Below are 22,443 nucleotides of genomic sequence, written 5' to 3'. Positions count from 1 at the left end.
TAGAATGCATCTATGTTGAGTGCAAAACAAGCAATGCAGTAAGTAATGCAGAATTTAGAATGTCTACATCCAGTTTAAAGAAAATATTAAAATGATATACAATATAGCACAACAGTTAAAAGTAGGTAATCAATAAATATTGTCAAAATAAATTACAAATTATTGCAAAATCAAAAATATTGAAACTCCATGAAGCTCCTCTTTGCAAGTCAATGAAAAGCAAAATAAGGACTCCCATCAAAATTACTGGTAACGTTTAACACCTCATTTGGGGGTTCTGAAATTCTTTAAAAAAAAAAAAAAGCCAGCCATATTTCTTAATTCTGAGATTCCCAGTCAGTTGTGCTCCAACAGTCTGTGGTATCCAGACTTAATTAGACAGCTAATTTCCATGATCTCATCTGGTACTTTATATCAACTTGGAAGTGCTACTGATAAACATTAGAGAAGGTTTGATCTAAATTTGCTGAAGTCTGATATGTTCGAGGCATGTGGGCTGCTGAATTCATATCTGTGCATAGATCGCCACCTAGTGTTGGGTCCGGATGATTGCACATTGTTGTCCTGGAAGAGTCTTCGAAGTATCACGAGATGGGTGGCTCCTCCCCTGGACTACAGTGCGCATGGGCATCCTCTCCATCCTTAGTTTTTTTCCGCCATTGGGTTCGGATGTGCTTATCTTAGCTCAAGTTAGGAAAATTTAGTTTAAGGCCAAAAGGCCTTTAGTTATCGTCTGTACTGTTCCCGTTCGGTATCGACTAGTTTCTTTAGTGCTTTAGCACCTTCTTCAAGCTTTTCGGATCCGCTTGGTCCGAACTTCGATCGACGATGGAATCGAGGACTCCCTTCAAGAGATGTCCTTTATGCCACGCGAAATAACCCACACATCGACGTCCACCCGGTATGCAACAAATGTCTCTCACCGGATCACGATGAGTCAATGTATGGCCTGCGCCCGGTTCCGATCGAAGAAGACTCTCCGGAATCGACGGGCAGCGAGATTGGAGGCGCAGCAATCGGCGCCTGCCCCGACCAACATCTTTAGCACCGAGGACGAAGACGCCGAGAGCGTGGAAGACGTAGACTCCAGCCCCGCTTCCAAACACGACTCCTGATCGGAAGACGACGATGTGGTGATCTTTCAGGGAGAAGAAGTCGTCGAAGAGGTAGGAGACTACGATGAGGCCCTTGGGGCCGAGGAAGATAGCTCCAGCGAAGAGCTAGGCCAACCCGTCGATACGGAGGCCGAAACACTTAGTCGTCATAAGGCTCAGGTCGAGGGATCGCCTACGGGCCTTACCCAAGACCAATCTCACGGTTCTTCGGCCCCGCCTCCAGGCCCGGCCTTGAACATTTCACAGGAGCCATTACTATCGAAGACGACTGGCTTCCCTTCAGCGAAACCGTCCATCACACCGGTTCCATCGAAACCGAAAGTGAAAATGGTTGCGATCGGCTCGAAGGCCTCGAAACCCTCCACTCCTTCGACGCCGACAAAGGTCATCGGCTCTGACCGCGCCAAAAGAGATTTCGGTGCCGAGCTCACCGCAGTGGATCGGGGCGCCGAGCCGAAGAAGGCCCTCGGGCCCCCACACAGCACCTCGGCCTCTGGCACCGAAGCTTACGGCCCAAACCACCAAAGTCAGGGTGGCCAAACCAGTCTGCATCGACGTCGAAGACGGCGGCGCCTGCCAAGTCATCGACTCCGACGAACGTCGATACCTCCCTTCGGATCGACGACCCAAAGACTGCAAAAAAGTCGGATGCCGCTTCGACACCTACCTCTAAGGTGCCGATCGGTTCCAAGGCGCCATCTGCGTTCACCGTGCAACAGGTCTCAGAATCGTTGCAACGCATCAGGGACCGGGCAACCCTCCACTCTACGTCGGGCCCTGAAACGCACAAGAGCGCAAAATCCCCCTCGGCGCCGGCGAACATCAAGTTTGGATTGCCGCCACCCACGGCGCCAAAAATGTTCGAGATTCGGACACGTGTCCGCCAAACACAGTCCCCATCCACTGGACAAACCGATATCGAGCCTTCACGGGCACACTTTATCGACGCCGACACTGGTAGGTTGATGCTCCGCAAGCGGAAAATCACGCCAGAGAGGGGATTGGACTCTTACAAAATTCCTCTCAAACACAAAGTGCCGGCAGGCTCAGAACCAGTGCTTCATGAACACTTACAACCCTTCCATCAGGATCCACCGTCCTTTTCTCCTACGCATTCAGAGACAGACGCAGGAGAGGACTATGTAGGGGATACCACCACCTACTCTGGGGATATCGATCCTGATGATCACTTGCAAGACCCAGATCAGGCATGGGATGACCCCACCGACCAGGGTACCGCACCAGATACTCCTGACACGCAGCTTTATAACATAGACATCTCCCACAGAGGACACTGCTGCCTTTAATGCCCTCATAGAACGGGCTGCTGCCAATCATGGAGTGGAGCTCCATTCTGACACTGTAGAAGAAGACTTCTTAGTGGACACTTTCGCCTCCTCTCACTGTCAAAACTCTGCCAATGTTAAAAGGAGTTCTAAAACCTGCAAAAGACATTTTTAAAGAAACAACCAGGGCACGGGTGCTGAACCCCAGAATCAAAAAGAAATACAAGCCTGCACCCGGAGACTCTATGTACATTAGGGGTCAGTTACCTTTAGACTCCATGGTTGTTGCTAATGCTCGCAAAATAGCCCACTCACAAACAACGGGTGATGCTCCTCCCCCAGACAAGGAGTCCAAAGTGCTGGGGACATCAGGCAAACGGATTGCAGCGCAAGCGGCAAACATCTGGCGCATCGCCAACACACAGGCACTCCTGGCCCGTTATGATAGGTCCCACTACGACACACTAGAATCACTGCTACAACATTTGCCAGATGAATATAAAGAGGCAGCGGAGCTCCTTATCAGAGAGGGACAACTCCTTGCCAATGCATCCATCAAATGCGCACTGGATGCAGCCGACATAGCGGCCAGGGCAATCAACACAAGCGTCATGTTGAGGAGGCACGCATGGTTGAGAATCTCAGGCTTCAAGCCTGAGATTCAGAGCAATCTCTTAAATCAACCGGTCAACCCGGACTATTTATTTGGCCCTGAAGTCGACACTACCCTCGAAAAAATTAAGAAAGACACTGACACTGCAAAATCAATGGGGGCTCTCCAAACGCAGCAGTTTCGTAGTGGCTCCTTTCGTCGCCCCGGGAATAGAGGAGCAGCTAGAGGTCAGGGGTCTCAGCAGCAGTACAATAAAGGGGGCACACAAAGTAACCGATAAAACCACCAGAGGTGGATATCGTGGATCCAGCACCAAAGGCAGAGGACGTGGGTACGGCAACACCAGGTCCTCCCCCAAAAACAAACAGTGACGCCCTCTCCCTGCCCCCCGACCACGTAACACCTGTCGGGGGGGAGACAACAGTTCCTGTCAGTCTGGAAAACCATCACCACAGACAGGTGGGTCAGGGACATTATCCAGCACGGTTACTGTCTCAAATTAATGTCCACTCCACCCAACATACCGCCAAAACACCGTCCTATGTCCGTAGAGCACTTGGCAATATTGCAGCAGGAAGTGCTAAGTATGCTGCAAAAAGGTGCAATAGAGGTCTTGCCCGTCAACCAACAAGGGACAGGGGTGTACTCTCTGTACTTCTTAATCCCAAAAAGGGACGGTTCGCTCAGACCTATACTAGACCTGAGACCCCTCGACCAATACATTCTCTCAGAGCATTTCCATATGCTCACCCTACAGCAGGTGCTACCGCTCCTCAGTCAGGGAGACTTCCTAGCCACACTGGACTTAAAAGATGCGTATTTCCACATACCCATACACCCTTCACACAGGAAATATCTCAGGTTCACTATTCAGGGGCATCACTATCAGTTCAAAGTTCTCCCCTTCGGAGTAACAGCACCCAGGGTCTTTACCAAGTGCCTAGCAACAGTGGCTGCACATCTACGGAGACAGCACATTCACGTCTTCCCTTACCTGGACGACTGGCTTGTTCAGGCAAAGTCAGCCCAGCAATGTCCCAGCCACATGTCCCTCACCATTCACCTCCACAGTCTGGGATTCTCACTAAATTACCCAAAATCACATCTTCAACCCGCCCACGTACGGCAGCACCTGGGCGCGACCATAGACGCTTTGGCAGCCACAGCTCAGCCAAATTTAGTGAGGATCAACAGCATGCAACTGCTGATCTCAAAGTTCAAACCTCAACACTCCCTTCCTGCGCGAGTGTTCATGCAGTTAATAGGCATGATGGCCTCCTGCATTTTCATAGTCCTGCACGTGAGACTACATATGCGCCCGCTTCAGGAGTGCTTGGCACGTCAATGGAATCAGGCTCACGGACAATTAAAAGACCTAGTGTTGGTGAGCGGTGGGGCATACAACTCTCTGCATTGGTGGAATCCACAAAACCTTTGCAAGGGCCGACCGTTCCACGAGCCTGTTCCACAAATAATACTGACAGCGGACTCCTCTCTCCAGGGTTGGGGAGCTCATGTACTCACTTACACAGTGCAGGGACTATGGACGACACAGCAAAAGAAGATGCACATCAACGTTCTAGAACTGATGGCAATCTTCCTAGCCATGAAGGCATTCAAAGTACACTTGTGCAACAAAGTCGTGTTGATCCGGACGGACAACATGACTGCCATGTACTACATACAGAAGCAGGGAGGAACACACACTCCACAGTTGTCTCATCTGGCTCAGAGCATGTGGAAGTGAGCCATTCAGAGGAACATATTCCTCATGGCGGAACACCTCCCCGGCAAGGACAACCAGATGGCGGATCTGCTCAGCAGACACAGCCACCAGATGCACGAGTGGGAGCTACATCCGTCAGTACTCCAACCGTACTTCCAACAGTGGGGTCATCCAGAGATAGACCTATTCGCCACAAACAAACGCAAAATGCCAAAGCTTTGCCGCCAGGTTCCCACATCCACAGTCACAGGGCAATGCGATATGGATGAACTGGTCCGGCAGATTTGCGTACGCTTTCCCCCCAGCGCCATTGATACCGCTAGTGGTACGCAAACTGCGACAACACTCACTGACACTCATCCTAGTTGCTCCCCCATGGGCGCGGCAACCATGGTACACCACCTTTCTAGAACTTTCCGTGGTGCCGCATCAAAGGCTGCGGATCACACCCCCACTTTTAACGCAGAACCATGGCGAAATTCAGCATCCAGATCCGCAACAGCTGAACCTGGCAATCTGGCTCCTGAAGTCTTAGTTTGGCTACCTAAACCTGCCACCTGAATGTATGGATATCATCAAGGAGGCCAGAAGACCCACTACCAGAGCTTGCTATGCGGCTAAATGGAAGAGGTTTGTCATTTACTGCAACAACAATGACATTAACCCGCTGGACGCATCCATTCAAAACATCATCTGTTACCTCTTACACTTATACCGATGCAATCTGGCATACAACTCTCAATACGTATCCATTTAACCGCGATAGCAGCCTATCTTCAAAACAGGCAGCACCTTTCTTTATTCAGAGTGCCTGCCATCAAAGCCTTCTTGGAGGGACTTAAACGAGTAATTCCCCCAAGACACCCACCAGCACCGGTGTGGAACCTCAATGTGGTCCTCACCAGATTAATGGGTCCACCCTTTGAACCTCTCCATTCCTGTGAGATTCAATTCCTCGCCTGGAAAGTAGCTTTCTTAGTGGCAATCACTTCGTTAAGAAGAGTTGGTGAGCTCCAGGCACTAACCATTCAAGAGCCATTCATACAGGTTCACGCAAACAGTTGTACTACGTACCAACCCCAAATTCATGCCTAAAGTGATATCGCAGTTCCACATGAATCAAACTATTGAACTGCCCGTTTTCTTTCAAAGTCCACAAAATGTCGCAGAAAGAATGCTCCATACACTAGATGTAAAGAGGGCCCTCATGTACTATATAGACAGAACTAAGGACTTTAGGAAAACAAAACAACTTTTCGTTGCCTTTTCTCCACAACACAAGGGTAACGCCATTTCCAAAGCAGGGATAGCCAGATGGATCGTTAAATGTATTCAAATTTGCTATCAAAAAGCTAAACATACAATGTGGAACTGTTATAGAAAGTCTTTCTATAACAGTTCCACATTGTATCCATTGTGTAAATGTATTGTGGATGCTGTTGGCTAAGAGCTTACTTAAGTTGATTACTGTATTGTAAGCCCCCATGATCGCTCCAAAGCCTTTTTGCCTGTTATTACTTTCTACTTTATCTAACTTTTTGATCTTCCCCTTCCCTCTCTGTTGAAAACTCGGTACAGGACTGTGCCCTTGTTTCATCAGTCTTCACTATTCTAACTTATAATTTTGTGAAACTCAAGAATAAATGCTCCTCTGTCCGGCTGGACACAGGAGGAAATCACATAGGTCTCATTGAAGTCTATGTAGAATTAGTTTTCCTAACCAAGATTACGCTAGGGACTATTAACAAAAATACGAATTCACCCGTGGTCCTTAGCTACCTTTATCGGGTTCCCTTGTTACTTTTACTGTGACCCTGAGTACCTAGGGCCTGGGAGCTGAAGAGGGTCCCCTGGGACCATGCCGCTGCCCTTGCACCCAGTGAGGGAGAAAACAGTTGACTCCGCACTGCCTGAAGGCATTGGTAAGTCACCCCTCTAGCAGGCCTCACAGCCCTAAGGCAGGTGCACTATACCACAGATCAGAGCATATCTGCAAAAGCAGATGTGCCCGTACAATTGTGGGGTCCCTTACTTTATATTGTAAGTTCCAGTGAAGCCCCAGAGAATACATTGCCTGGAAACTCGACAACTCGTGTTCCACAGCACCATGATGGCTACTTTCAATAAATCCACACTGATAGCAGTGAGATTTATTGTAGTATGTACCCCGGGGGAACCTCCTAGGTGCCCCCTGAAAACCTACCACCTCAACCACCACCAGACATGTTTCTGGACCCCTGGGTAGAGAGCCCCTGTTCTCTTGGACCAAAAACAATGCACATCCTGCCCCCCCCGTGGGCTAGTGCTTAGAGAGTGGAACTTGAATGGCTTGCCACCTTTGTAATCCACCCCTCTGGTGGAGTAGGTGATGTTGAGCACACTTGTCAGTCTCCTCTGTGGGGTGGGGAGTGAGGAAAAGAGGAGGCAAGGTAATGAGGACACCGAAAGACATGGATTAAAGTTCTCGAAGGCCACCTCTGTGGCGATGTCAAAACACACAACGGCCAAAGTTCACCATAAACAGCGACCCTGACCAAAGGACACCAATGGAGGCAAGCCTTCTAGCCAACCATCTAATCCACCAGGCACACAAGAAGGGGTGAAGGTCATGGAGCTGAACTGCTGACTGAAAAGGAAGACTACTTTGAGGGCCGAACATAAACCTAGAGCTCTAGAGGTCGAGCAAAAGAAATGTCGTCTTGAAGCTGAAATGGTGGCAGTCCTACAAAGAAAGTAGTGCGACTTCTTACAGGGATTTTACATTTCACCAAATCCCTCAGCGAAGAGAGCGATGAGGGCCAATCAATTAGACATTGAGACACCCTTGACACTGGAGTCGAAGGGGAGCAGGAGGAGTTTGAAGACAAATTGACTGCAATCGAGGGTCAAGGCCAACTCTACATGTAGCAGGATCTCGATACCAAATTCGCAAAGGATGTTGTCAACCATCCCTCGAGGCATACACTACCAGACATTCTGTCCATATACGATGGAATCAAGGCAGGGAATACACATAGGGGTCCTACTAGAGCAGGAGGGCGTCTCGTGTTTCCTCCTTGAAACACTCCCGCAATCAGAGGGCAAATATGCACCTACCTATGTTAACAAGCATCCTGGAACAGGGCAAGGAATCCTTCAGGGGAACCAGCTACAGGAAGGGCATGAACTCCAGAGTGGAGAAGAAATATAAACACTCCACACAAGACCCTCAATACAACAAGTGAAATGTGCATTCTAATTCCATAATCGTGGCAGCAGCCAGGAAAAGTAGCAATGCACTAACATCAATTGGACCAGCACCAGAGAAGTAGGGCTCTAGGTGGGACCTGAAGTTCCAGTGGGTGCAGCATCAGGGAAATCTCCCAGACATGGTCCAGATCTCGGAGAATAGCACAGAACCTGAAGTGGTGGTTGACCAACCACTATTGGGTCCGAGGCAGACCCCTCTCCCTTCCCCAACCATATCGCACAGTACTGGCAGATAGTGAGAGTGCCATCTTTCTTGCATGGTATGCCCCCACTTTTTTGCTGAATGTACTTTGACTGAGTGTACCCTGGACTCCTGCCAATCGGGTGCCCAGGGCCTATGTTCCTTCCCTAAAAACACAAAACCCATATTGGCAAACCCTGACCACATGTCAGCCCCTGTTAAATGGTACCCTAGGTACCCAGGGAAGGCCTCTAAGGGCTGCACTACTCATTGTGCCATCATTAGAGGCCCTGTACCCTTACACACACACACTGCCCTTGCAGGCTGGGTGTCTGGGTGCAAGACAAAACAGTCGACATGGCACACATCCCTGTGCCATGCCCACCACCTACACTGCCATGGCATACATCAGCCACCCCTTTAGCTGGGTGCCCTATGCCAATGGTGTGGGCGCAGGAGCCCTGTGCCCCTACAGTACCCAGGTCCATTCCTGGGCCCTGTAGTGCAGTGCTGCCATTTAAGAGTACATGGTACTGAGAGCTCGTCAAACACAAACTCCACAGCACCATAATGGCAACACTAAAGACTGAAGTTTGGTATCAAACTTCTCAGCACATTAAACCTACATTGATGCCAGTGTGGGATTTAATGTACTGAGCACCCCAGAGGGTTTCTTAGAGATGCCCCCTAAAACCTAACCTACAATCCACGTCTGTTCTGAGGCTGCCACACAGCAGACATTTTGCTGGACCCTGGGTAGGAGAGCCCCTGCTCTCCTGGGCCTGCAACAATGCGCATCCTGGGTGAGGTGCTAAATCTCCTCCCCCAGATTGGGCAGGGGAAAGCTTCAAAGGCATGCCGCCTCTGAGCTTCCCCAGGCCACTGCAACCCCCCACTCTGGCGGGAAGCTTGGCCGGAAACCCCAAATAAGGACAGGGGATGTGCCAGCCTGCCAACCCCACCCCTCGGGTGGGGGAGGCGAGGTGAAGCATATCTCCGGGCTCTCGCCATCTTGAAGATGGGAAGCCCTACCCTATCAGGACTAGGCTACTGCCCCCCTCCCACAGGAGAGAGGCAGGATAGGGGGTGTACCCACCCCAGGACAGGGACCCACTGGTCCCTGCCCTTCACCTACCTGTAACACCCCTAAATCTAGTATTTAGGGGCACCCTGAACCTTCCTTCTCCAGATTCCAAACTACAAAGAAGAGCAAGAAGACCTGCTGTGCAGCTGCTAAGAAGAGGAAGACCCCAACTGCTTTGGCCCCAGCCCTGTCGACCCTCAAACCTGCTCCCGCTACAACACGGCACCTCTTGTGGCCAGCAACATCACAAACCCCGGAGGACCTGGCTACCTTTTGGCTCTAAGCACCTGGGACTCCCATGAGTAGAGGCCCTGCTCAAACTCCGCATCTAATCCCTGGCATCAGCCCAGAACCGCGAACCCTGCACACTGCACCCGCCAAGCCTGCCTGTGCCGGAGTGAACAAAGACCACGAGGATGACCCCCACGGCGACTGACCCAGAGTCCGGCACCCAAGGACTTCCCTCGACGCTCCGCACGCCTGCAGCCTCAGAACCAGGTACCCCCCAACCGCGATCAACAGGAGGGTAAGATTTCCCAACACCAAAAGGCACCCCTGCACCCGGCGCCCACGGCCCACTTTGCCCAACTCCTGGGTACCTACCTATCCTCCAACTACCCAACTTACCTCTCGAAGTGGTGGTGGCACCTGAAGAATCTTCGTCCCCGAGCTTGCAGTCTTTTTCCAAACCGGAGCTTTCCCATTGAAACCAATTGAGCGCCCCGAAGTCTCACACGTACAAACTGTGAAAATGTAATTACTTACCTGCTTTACATAGAGGTCCCAGTACTGAGTCTAGGTACCCAGTTCTGGATTACAAAAGTAACGAACATACCATACCTGCAACTTGAATTTTCTTCCATAGGGAATCATTGACTGTTTTCTATGAAATTTCTTCTAAGTGTCAACTTTTAAAATGGCAAAATATTGCCTAAAAATCATAACCGTAACTAAGTCGCCGTTTATCACTGGTTTCGAAGTACTGCCCCAGGACTAAATCTAGGATCCAGTCCTGGAATCTCAAAAGTAATCCTGAAAGTAATCTATTGCAAATAACTTAAAACTTCCATTGAACTCAATGCATTATTGTGTTGCCTATTACAACAACTTGTAACTTTCTACAAAAGCCAATTGCATATTGCAAAAGTATTTACCAAAAGCATCTCATTCTAAGAAAGTATATGTTTGAGGCATGTGGGCTGCTGAATTCTTATCTGTGCATAGATCGCCGCCTAGTGTTGGGTCCGGATGTTTGCACGTTGTTGTCCTGGAAGAGTCTTCGAAGTATCCTGGGATAGGTGACTCCTCCCCTGGACTACAGTGCGCATGGGCATCATCTCCATCCTCAGATTGGTTTTTTCCGCCATTGGGTTCGGATGTGCTCATCTTGACTCAAGTTAGGAAAAACTTTTCCAGGCCTAAAGGCCTTTAGTTCGCGTCGGTACTGTTCCCGATCGGTATCGATAGTATCTTTGTTCGTTTACTAACTTCCAGAACCAACTTTTTCGCATCTTACCCGACCATCGACCCGTCATCGACGATGGAATCGAGGACACCATTCAAGCGGTGTCCTGTATGCAATGCGAAATATCCCCATGTCGACGTCCACCCGGTGTGCAACAAATGCCTTTCACCGGACCACGACGAGTCTACATGTATGGCCTGTGCCCGATTCAGATCCAAGAAGACTCTCCGGAATCGACGAGCAGCGAGACTCTAAGCGCAGCAAGCGGCACCGGCCCCGACCAACATCTTCAGCGCCGAGGACGAAGATGGCGAAGACGTGGAGAACCTACCCTCCAGCCCCGCTTCCGAACACAACTCCGGATCGGAGGACGTCGAAGAACAACTCTTTCACAGAGATGAAGTCGACACCGAGGTAGGAGACTACAATGAGGCCTTAGGGGCCGAAGAGAGTAGCTCCGGTGACGAGCAAGGCCTACCCGTACAGACTGAGGATATCCCAGTGCGCCAATATGTGGCTCCGGTCGAGGGATCGCCTTAGGGCCTTACCCAAGACCTATCCCGCAGTTCTTCGGCCCCGCCCTCTGGCCCGGCCTCGGACATTCAGCGGCAGCCATTACTACCCAAAACAACTGGTTTCCCTTCTTCGAAACCGAAAGCTGTATTGGTTCACCAGAAACCGAAACCAAAAGTGATGCTGGTCGGATCGAGGCCCACCACACCTTCGACGCCAGCAAAACCAGTCGGCACCGACCGCACCAAACGAGACTTCGGTGCCGAGCTTGCAGCGGCCGACGTCGGCGCCGACACACGGAAAAAGACCTTCGGTGCCACCAAACCTACTCTGCTCCCGGCACCGAAACAATCGGCTCCGACCCCAAAGGTCAAACTGCCTGCTGCGTCTCACACCGCTTCGACAGCACCACCAAAGGCACACTCGTCAACGACGGCCACTGCCGCTCCTCGACTCGATGACCCACTGGCGCCGAAGAAGTCGACGCCCGCCTCTACAGAACCGGTCGGCGCAAAAGAATCGATGGCGCTCCAGGTGCGGCCAGTTGCTGCACAACGCATCAAACACAAAGCAGTCCTCCAGGACACGTCGGGCTCCGAGCCAATAACAGCTCCAACAGCCTCTTCGGCACCAGCCAACATCACTTTTGGCCTGCCGCCATCCACGGCCCCAAAACTGTTCCAAATCAGAACACGGGTCACCCACACCACGATCACACCTGCCGAACGCTCTCCGGCAAAGACGTCTCCATCACACATCGACGCCGACACCGGCAGGATGATGCTCCACAAGAGGAGAATAACTTCCGAGCCAGCCTTTGAATCCTACCGGATCCCGCTCAAGAAAAAGCTGCCAGCGGCTTCGGAACCAGTTCTTTACGAACCTCTCCATTCTTCTTATCAAGATCCACAGTCCTTCTCTCCCACACACTCCGAAACAGACGTTTTGGAGGCCTACCTTGGTGACCACGTCCCCTGCCCCGGAGAGATGGACCCTGAAGGCCAACAGGACCCTGACCAGGCTTGGGATGACCCTGTAGACTCGGGTGCACCTATGGATACACAGGACCCGCAGCTCTATGGAGCAAAAACATCTCCCACAGAGGACACTGCCGCATTCAACGCCCTCATTGAACGTGCTGCGGCCAATCATGGTGTGCAACTCCACTCTGACACCGTCGGACGACTTTCTCATGGATACTTTCGCATCCTCAGAAAGGAATATAAAAACTCTACCCATGTTGAAGGGTGTCCTCAAACCAGCAAAGGACATCTTCAAGGAACCCACCAGGGCAAGAGTAATAAACCCCAGGATCGACAAGAAATACAGGTCGGCGCCTGGGGACCCTACCTACATTAGAGGCCAGTTACCTCTGGATTCCATAGTAGTTGCGAATGCTCGCAAACGGGCACACTCGCAAACAGGTGATGCTCCTCCCCCGGACAAAGAGTCCAAGGTGCTAGAGACCTCCGGCAAACGGGTTGCGGCCCAAGCAGCTAACATATGGCGTATTGCCAATACTCGGGCACTCCTCGCTCGCTACAATCGAGCACACTACGACACATTGGAAACATTACTCCAACATCTCCCTGACCAATTCAAAGAAGGTGCAGAGATCCTCATCAGGGAGGGACAACTCCTCACAAACGCATCCATTAAGTGTGCACTGGATGCCGCAGATACAGCTGCCAGAGCCATAAACACTAGCGTCATGTTGCGACGACACGCCTGGTTACGAATCTCCGGATTCAAACCTGAGGTACAAAATAACATCCTCAACCAACCTGTCAACCCCGACTACTTATTCGGGCCAGAGGTTGACACCACCCTAGAGAAAATAAAAAAGGACACCGACACAGCAAAGTCTATGGGGGCTCTCCAAACGCAGTCCTTTCGGAGCGGCTCCTTTCGTCGCCCCGGAAATAGAGGAGCAGGTAGAGGACAGGGGTCACAGCAAACCTACAACAAGGGAAACACACAAAGCTCCTACGATAAAAACACCCGGGGTGGTTATCGTGGCTCAAGCACAAAGGGCAGAGGACGCGGATACGGCAACACCAGGTCCTCCCCCAAGAACAAGCAGTGACGCCCTCTCCCTTCCTCCCGACCACATAACACCTGTCGGGGGAAGGCTACAAAGGTTCCTGTCCACGTGGAACTCCATCACCACGGACAGGTGGGTCAAAGATATTGTAAAACACGGTTACTGCCTAGAATTAACCTCCACTCCACCCACAATACCTCCAAAACACCGGCCTATGTCCTCAGAGCACTTAACGCTCTTACAGCAGGAAGTGCTAAGTATGTTACTAAAAGGCGCAATAGAGGTCGTACCCGTCCACGAGCAAGGTACGAGGGTTTACTCCCTGTACTTTTTAATACCGAAAAAGGACGGGTCACTCAGACCTATACTAGACCTGAGACCCCTGAACCGCTACATTCTCTCCGAGCATTTTCACATGCTCACTTTAGAGCAAGTCCTCCCGCTGCTCAAGCAGGGAGACTTCCTGGCCACACTGGACCTCAAAGATGCATATTTCCACATACCCATTCACCCCTCACACAGAAAATACCTCAGGTTCACTATTCAGGGGCAGCACTACCAATTCAAAGTCCTTCCCTTCGGCGTGACAACAGCACCCAGAGTTTTCACAAAGTGCCTAGCTACTGTGGCTGCACATCTACGGAGGTAGCACATACACGTCTACCCTTACCTGGACGACTGGCTTGTTCAAGCAAAGTCAGCCCAGCAATGTGCCAGCCACATGTCCCGCACCATTCACCTCCTTCACAGTCTGGGGTTCTCACTAAATTACCCAAAATCCCATCTCCAACCCGCACACGTACAACAGTACCTAGGTGCGACTATAGACACTCTGGCGGCCACAGCTCAGCCAAATTTAGTGAGAATCAACAGCATGCAAATGCTCATTTCCAAGTTCAAACCACAACACTCCCTTCCCGCGCGAGTGTTCATGCAGTTGATAGGCATGATGGCCTCCTGCATTCTCATAGTCCCACACGCGAGACTACATATGCGCCCGCTTCAGGAGTGCTTAGCACGTCAGTGGAATCAGGCTCAAGGACAGTTGAAAGACCTAGTGTTGGTGAGCGGTCGAGCATACAACTCTGCATTGGTGGAATCCACAAAAACTTTGCAAGGGCCGACCGTTCCAAGAGCCTGTTCCACAAATAATACTGACAGCAGACGCGTCTCTCCAGGGATGGGGAGCTCAGGTACTCAACTACACAGTGCAGGGACTATGGACAACACACCAAAAGAAGATGCACATCAACCTTCTGGAACTGATGGCAATCTTCCTGGCAATGAAAGCATTCAAAGTACACTTGTGCAACAAAGTCGTGTTGATCCGGACGGACAACATGACCGCCATGTACTACATACAGAAGCAGGGAGGAACACTCTCCACAGTTGTCTCATCTGGCTCAGAGCATGTGGAAGTGGGCCATTCAGAGGAACATGTTCCTCATGGCGGAACACCTCCCCGGCAAGGACAACCAGATGGCGGATCTGCTCAGCAGACACAGCCACCAGATGCACGAGTGGGAGTTACACCAATCAGTACTCCAACCGTACTTCCAGCAATGGGGTCATCCAGAGATAGACCTATTCGCCACAAGCGAAAACGCAAAATGCCAAAGCTTTGCCGCCAGGTTCCCACATCCACAATCGCAGGGCAATGCGATATGGATGAACTGGTCCGGCAGATTTGCGTACGCTTTTCCCCCAGCGCCGTTGATACCGCTGGTGGCTCGCAAACTCAGACAACACTCCCTGACACTCGTCCTGGTTGCTCCAACGTGGGCACGCCAGCCATGGTACACCACTTTTCTCGAACTTTCCGTGGTGCCGCATCAAAGGCTGCGGATCAAACCCGCGCACTTGACGCAGAACCATGGAGAGATTCAGCACCCAGATCCGCAACAGCTGAACCTGGCGATCTGGCTCCTGAAGTCCTAGAGTTTGGCTACCTAAACCTGCCACCTGACTGTATGGACATCATTAAGGAAGCTAGAAGACCCACTACCAGAGCTTGCTATGCAGCCAAATGGAAAAGGTTCGTCATTTATTGCAATAATAATGACATTAACCCGCTAGACTCATCCATCCAAAACATAATTTGTTACCTCTTACACCTATACCGATGCAATCTGGCGTACACCTCTATACGTGTCCATTTGACCGCAATATCAGCCTATCTCCAGAACAGGCAGCACCTCTCTTTATTCAAAGTGCCTGCCATCAAAGCATTCTTGGAAGGACTCAAACGAGTAATTCCTCCAAGCCACCCACCGGCTCCAATGTGGAACCTCAACTTGGTCCTCACACGCCTGATGGGTCCACCCTTTGAACCTCTACACTCATGCGAGATTCAATTCCTTACCTGGAAAGTAGCTTTCCTAGTAGCGATCACTTCTTTAAGAAGAGTTAGTGAACTCCAGGCACTAACCGTTCAAGAGCCATTTATACAGGTTCACGCCAACAGGGTCGTACTACGTACCAACCCCAAATTCATGCCCAAGGTGATATTGCAGTTCCACATGAATCAAACTATTGAACTGACTGTTTTCTTTCAAAACCCACAAACTGTCGCAGAAAGAGCACTCCATACACTAGATGTGAAGAGAGCCCTCATGTACTATATCGACAGGACTAAGATCTTTAGGAAGACAAAACAACTTTTCGTTGCCTTTGCCCCACACCACAAAGGTAACTATCTCCAAAGCAGGTATAGCCAGATGGATCGTTAAATGTATTCAAATTTGCTATCAAAAGGCTAAACGCACGTTAACGATTCCACCACGAGCCCACTCAACACGTAAGTTAGGGGCCTCCATGGATTTCCTAGGAAACATCCCTTTGCATGATATATGTAGAGCAGCCACCTGGTCCACTACACACACATTTACCAAACACTATTGTGTAGATGTGCAATCAAAACAGCAGGCAGCTGTAGGACAGGCTGTTCTCAAAACTCTTTTTCAGACCGCTGCAGCTGGCACTGGTAGCCGCCGCTAATAGGAGGTACTGCTATGTATTCTATGCACAGATATGAATTCAGCAGCCCACATGCCTCGAACTGAATATGCTACTTACCAGTATGCATCTGTTCGTGGCATGTAGGGCTGCTGACATTCATATCGCCCTCCCTCCTCCCCGGCGCCTGTAGCAGCTGCAGCTCTCAGAATTACTGTAAGCATGGTCATCACTTTCTGTATCTACTCCATCACTGCCACAATGGCGAAAAACAATCTGAGGATGGAGAGGATGCCCATGCGCACTGTAGTCCAGGGGAGGAGTCACCTATCCCAGGATACTTCGAAGACTCTTCCAGGACAACAACGTGCAAACATCCGGACCCAACACTAGGCGGCGATCTATGCACAGATATGAATGTCAGCAGCCCTACATGCCAAGAACAGATGCATACTGGTAAGTAGCATATTCATTTAATACCTATTGTTGGTTCTAAAATAAAACATATTTTTTTTATAAACCATTGGCCTAGAGTTCAGTTTGTGTGTGAAACCATTTTGCTGACTCACTGTGTACAACAAATGCTTTACACTGTCCTCATACTGCCTTACTGCTCGACCAAGCTACCACTTTAGAGAGTAAGGTTATATCTAACTTTAGCTTCTGCCAAACCTCTGGGGACTGTGGACTCAGTACGCACTGTACCTATTTGAGAACAGTGTATACAGAGCCACTTTTTCACACTGATGTGTTGCTCCTGAGATGGGGCAACCATTTGGGAGAAGTGGAGATAAAGGCACTATGGATTCCAGCAAAATCTAGACTCCACATCAACATGCTGGAGCTCCAAGCAATTCACTTGGCATTGAAATCAATGGCAATCTGGTTCAGGTGTTCACGGACAACACCACTGCCATGTGGTGGTACAACAAACAGAGCGGGGTGGGGTCGTAGACCCTTTTTCAAGAGGCCCTCAATCTCTGGATATGGCTGGAACAGCAGGGCATATACCTGGTGGTTCAACACCTGGCAGGTTCCCTGCACTAGATTAACTCTGCCGTCGATTCCTATCCGATCACAAATGGTGTCTCCATCTGGAGGTGGCGCAGGTTCTTTCTGAAGTGGGGTGAGCCTTGGTTAGATCTGTTCTCTGCCGAGAACATGCAATGTCAGCAGTTTGTATGCAGGAGTTTCTAAAGCGGCGCTCTGTGACGCTTTTCGTCTTCAGTGGAGCTCGGGCCTCCTGTACTCCTTTCCTTCAATATCACTCCTGTCCAGAATGCTCCAGAAAATAAGGAGCAACGGGCCCAAATTATTCATGTGGCTCTGGAGTGAGCATGGAGACTCTGGTATCCAGAGCTTCTCCAAATGAGCATTGGTCCTATCAGGCTGCCCCTTCGGTAGGCTCTTCTGTTGCAGTAGTAGGGAAGGGTTCTCCACCCGAACCTGTAAACTCTACGCCTTCTTGCGTGGAGATCGAGCGGCAGCAGTTGATGGCATTCAACCTTCCTCCCTAATTCTGCAATGTTATTTTGCCAGCCAGGCATCCCTCTAGCAAGACAAGGTATTCCTGCTGGTGACAACATTTAAAAAAAAACGTATATTGTACAGAAAGGTCTATTGATTCTTTCTGCTTGTCCTTTTCTATTTTGAGTTTCCCAGCATGGCCCTTCTCTTGGCATTCTTAATGGGTATCTTTCAGCCCTGTCTGCCTTCTTTAAATCCTCTATTGTGTAAAGATTTCTTAAAGGCCTTGTAGTCCTCTACTCACCTGCCCCATTAATCGTGCCTCAGTGGGACTTTAATTTGGTTCTCAAATTCCTCGTGTGCTCCGTTCGAGAGTCTGCACAACCACCCCCTCCGGCTGCTCACCATCGAAACAGCCTTTTTGATTGCAGTAACTTCTGCCAGGAGGTTGAGCAAATTACAGGCTGTTAGCCAGGCCTCCTTACCAGACCATCTTCCCAGATAAGTTAGTGCTTCGGACTAGGGCTTCTTTAGTTCCTAAATTAGTTTCTCCGTTCACGTGGGGCAGTTAGTCACCTTGCCCACTTTTTTGCTCCTCTGTACCTCTCTAAAGAAGAGGAGCAACTCCACAGTCTGAACCCAAAAAGAGCATAGTTCTTCTAGCTTGACTGCACAAAAGTTCCTGATGGGCGACCAACGCTTCATTGGACCAAAGAAAGGTCTTATGGTGCGGTGGACTATCTCACGATGGGTTGTCCTCTGCATCAAAATTTGCTACGTTCTGAACAAGAAACAGCCTCCTGAAGGCATAAGAGCGATTTCCACCAGAGCAAAGGCTGCTACCACGGTGTTGCAATGTGGTGTCCCAGTCCTCGACATTTGTCAGGAAGCAACGTGGGAGTCTCTACACATATTCACCAAGCACTATTTCCTGGACAGTCAATTCCGCAGACTGCCTTTTGGCGGCTCAGTCCTGGAGGACTTCCTGGTCTAAACTTGTCCACAGTCCCTCTTCCTGGAATGGTATTGATCTATTCCAAGGAAAGGAACCTGTGGCTAGATGTCTTTATCAGATTGACAAGTTGCTTATCTTCAGTAACGCCTTATCTGGAAGAGACATGATATAGCTGCAGATTACTTACCGACCTACCCATCCTCCCCACACTGCGGACAGTTTTTTAGGATCAAGGCTGATCCCTCACAGGGCCCTAGTTCTAAACACACCACTGTCAGTGCGTTTCATGGCTCTGCACTCCTGACATGGAAAGTCATAAATAGTAATGGACATCAGCGTGCGGAGGTGATGCCAATAATGACGCAGACGTCACTTCTGACGTCATGCGGAGCAGACTGCCACCTACCAGCACATGAGTATTGCTCAAGCAAAATTCTTCTGCATCCAGCCTGACGCCTGGGAAATTCTCTGGTAAGGAATCTACAGCTAGATCATGTCTACCAGCCAAGGCATTACTGAAAGTAAGTAAATTGTCTCACAGTACAAAACAAAATGGTTACTAATTCGTAGGACTAGATTTGCAACTTGATAAATTTTGTAGATTCCACGTGCAACCCTCCCACCTCCCTAAAGACTTAAATGCAACAGGGGAGTGTAGGAAAGTGACTCTGTATATACTGTTCCCAAATAGTGTGCAGAGTCCACAGTCCCCAGAGGTTTGGCAGAGGCTAAAGTTAGATATAATCTTACTCTGTAAAGTGGTAGCTTGTTCGAGCAGTAAGGCAGAATCAGAAGACAGTGTAAAGCATTTGTTGTACACAGTGTCAGCAAATGGTCTCACACACAAGAACTGAACTCTAGGCCAATGGTTTTGTATACAAATATATATGGTTTTATTTAAGCACCAACAATAGATTTCAATATATACTTTCTCTGAATGGGAGGCTTTAGATAAATACTTTCAATATGCAATAGGCTTTTGAATGCAATACAGTTGTTGCAATAGGCAACACAATTTCAAACACAGTAATACATTGAGCTCAATGGGAATTTCTAATTAAATGCAATTAGTTACTTTGAGGATTACGTTTTAACCACAGGACTGGATCCTGGATTCAGTCCTGCGACATTTCCTGTAAACAGTTGAGTAAAAGCGTTTTGGTTACAGTAGTGATTTTTAAGCAATATTTTGGTATTTTAAAAGTTGGCACTAGGAAACTTTTTCAGCAAAAACAAGGCAATGGAAGGAAATTCAAGTTGCAGGTAAAGTATGTTCTCGTTACTGTTGTAATCCAGTGCTGGACTCCTAGGTTCAGCACTGGGACATCTATCTAAAACATGCAAGTAATTACGTTTTCACAGTTGGTGCTATTTTTAAAGAATATTTGTAGTTAGCAAAAATCGACACTGAGAAGAAATTTCACAGAAAAAGTAAATGGTTTCCTATGGAAAAAAATTGGGTTAGCGTTAAGTATGGTTGTAATTGTGCAAACTAAACAAGCTAGTGTGGGCCAGGCTGTACTCAACGCTATTTCAACCTACTGCAACAGATACTGGTCACCGCTAGGAGGGGATACTGCTATACAATCTATGCACAGTGTATAACCTGCAGCTCAAATGCCTCAAACGGAATATGCTACTTACCAGTATGCATCTGTTCTTGGCAAGTAGAGCTGCAGATCTACACAAGTGCACCCGCCTCCCCAGCTACCTTTATCTGTTCCAGTATTATCTTAGATACAGCATACATGGGCATCTTTCCTGTTTCTTACAAAGCTCCATTTCCCTGCTGGCGAAAAACAATCTGAGGATGGAGCAGATGCCCATGCGCACTATCCTCCAAAGGAGGAGTCGCGTACCTCGTGACTGCCAAAGACTTTCCGAGACAAAAACAAGTGCAGACATCCGGGCCGAACACCAGATGGCAATCTATGCACAGTGTGTAGATTTGCAGCTCTACAAGCCAAGAACAGATGCTTACTGGTAAGTAGCATATTCCTTTCGTCACTCGGTTGATTTTAGGTGAAAATTTTAAAAGTTTAGAAGCTCCACACTTAGAAGAATTTCCAAGTGAAACCAGCCAATGTTACCCTATGGAAGAAAAGTGTTATCGGCTTGTGGGTAAGTTCTTGACTGGCAGAGTTGAGATTCTGGGTGCAGGGTGCTTTTGAGCCATCGGGCGCTCAATGGAGAAGCTAAAAAACTAACAAAGGATGCAAGCTCTGGGACGAAGAGTCTTCAGGTGTGATCACCACTTTGAGAGGTAAGTTGGGTAGTTGGAGGATAGGTAGGCACCCAGGAGTTGGGCACAGGGGGCCTCATGGCGCCGGGTGCAGGGGTGCCTTTTGGCGTTGGGTAAGCTTACCCTCTGCTGGTCGCGGTTGGAGGGGTCCCTGGTTCTGAAGGGGGGGGGGGGGGGGGGGCATCCTCGGGGTCTTTGTCTACTCCAGCACAGGCCAGGCTTGGCGGGTGCAGGGTTTGCGGTTTCTGGCTGATGCCAGGGGTTAGTTACTTGCTTTGAGCAGTATCACTGCTCGTGGGAGTCCGTTGCTTAGTCACAAGGTAGCCAGGTCCTCCGGGGTTTGTGAGGTTGCTGGCCACTGGAGATAGCGGGGTTTAGGAGGAGCAGGTTTAAGGGTCGACAGGCCGGTAGGGCTGGGGCCAAAGCAGTTGGTGTCTTCCTCTTGTGAGCAGCTGCACGGCAGGTCTTCTTGTCTCATGATCTTCTTTGCTGTTTCGGAATCTGGATCTAAGGAAGGTTCAGTGTGCCCTAAACACTAAATTTAGGGGCGTTACAGGTAGGTAAAGGGCAGGGACCACTGGGACCCTGCCCTGTACACCCCCTATCCTGCCACTCAATGTGGGAGGGGGGCAGTAGCTTAGTCCTGATTGGGCAGGGCTTCCCATCTTCAAGATGGCGAGAGCCCGGAGATGTGCATCACCTCGCCTCCCCTACCTAAGGGGTGGGGTTGGCAGAGGCTGGCACAGTTTCCGGACAGTCTTCCCGCCAGAGTGGGGGTTAGAACCGGTAGGGGCCAGTTGCAGAGTACAGCAAGTGGCCTGGAGAAGCTCACAAAGGCGGCATGCCTTTGAAGCTTCCCCTGCCCTCCTGGGGGAGGAGACGTAGCACCTCGCCCAGGATGTGCATTATTGCAGGAGTGGATGGCTCTCTACCCAGGGGTCCAGCAACATGTCTGCTGTGTGGCAGCCTAGGCAGCCCCTCAGACAAGATGTGGATTGGAAGTTAGGTTCAGGGGGCCTCTCTGAGATGCCCTCTGTCGTGCATTGTACATTAAATCCCACACTGGCATCAGTGCGGGTTTAATGTGCTGAGAAGTTTGATACCAAACTTCTCGGTTTTCAGTGGAGCCATCATGGTGCTGTGGAGTTCGTGTTGACTATCTCCCAGCACCATATACTATTGAATGGCAGCACTGCACTTAGTGCCCAGGAATGGACCTGGGTACTGTAGGGGCACAGGGCTCATGCACCTGTACCCACACCACTGGTATAGGGCACCCAGCTAGAGGGGTGGCTGATGTATGCCAGGGCAGTGTGTTTTGGGCATGGCACACAAGGATGTGTGCCATGTCGACTTGCTGTTTTGTTCTGTACCCAGACACTCAGCCTGCGAGGGCAGTGTGTGTGTCAGGGTACAGGGCCTCTAAGGGTGGCACTGTAAGTGCTGCAGCCCTTAGGGGCCTTCCCTTGTCACAAGGCCCTGGGTACCTAGTGTACCATTTACCATGGGCTGACATGTGACCAGAGTTTGCCAATTTGGCTTTAGGTT

General features: G+C 49.9%; 1 protein-coding gene across 2 annotated transcripts in view; it reads left to right on the top strand.

The window, feature by feature from the left end:
* Positions 1–22,443, top strand: part of RBM5 (RNA binding motif protein 5) — a 327,789-nt gene that overhangs the window by 280,679 nt on the left and 24,667 nt on the right. The window lies entirely within an intron of this gene.

Source organism: Triturus cristatus, chromosome 9 (assembly GCF_964204655.1).
Source record: "Triturus cristatus chromosome 9, aTriCri1.1, whole genome shotgun sequence".
Classification (NCBI taxonomy): Eukaryota; Metazoa; Chordata; class Amphibia; order Caudata; family Salamandridae; genus Triturus; species Triturus cristatus.
Note: the sequence above shows the minus strand (reverse complement) of the source record. Positions and strands in the feature narration are given on the sequence as shown.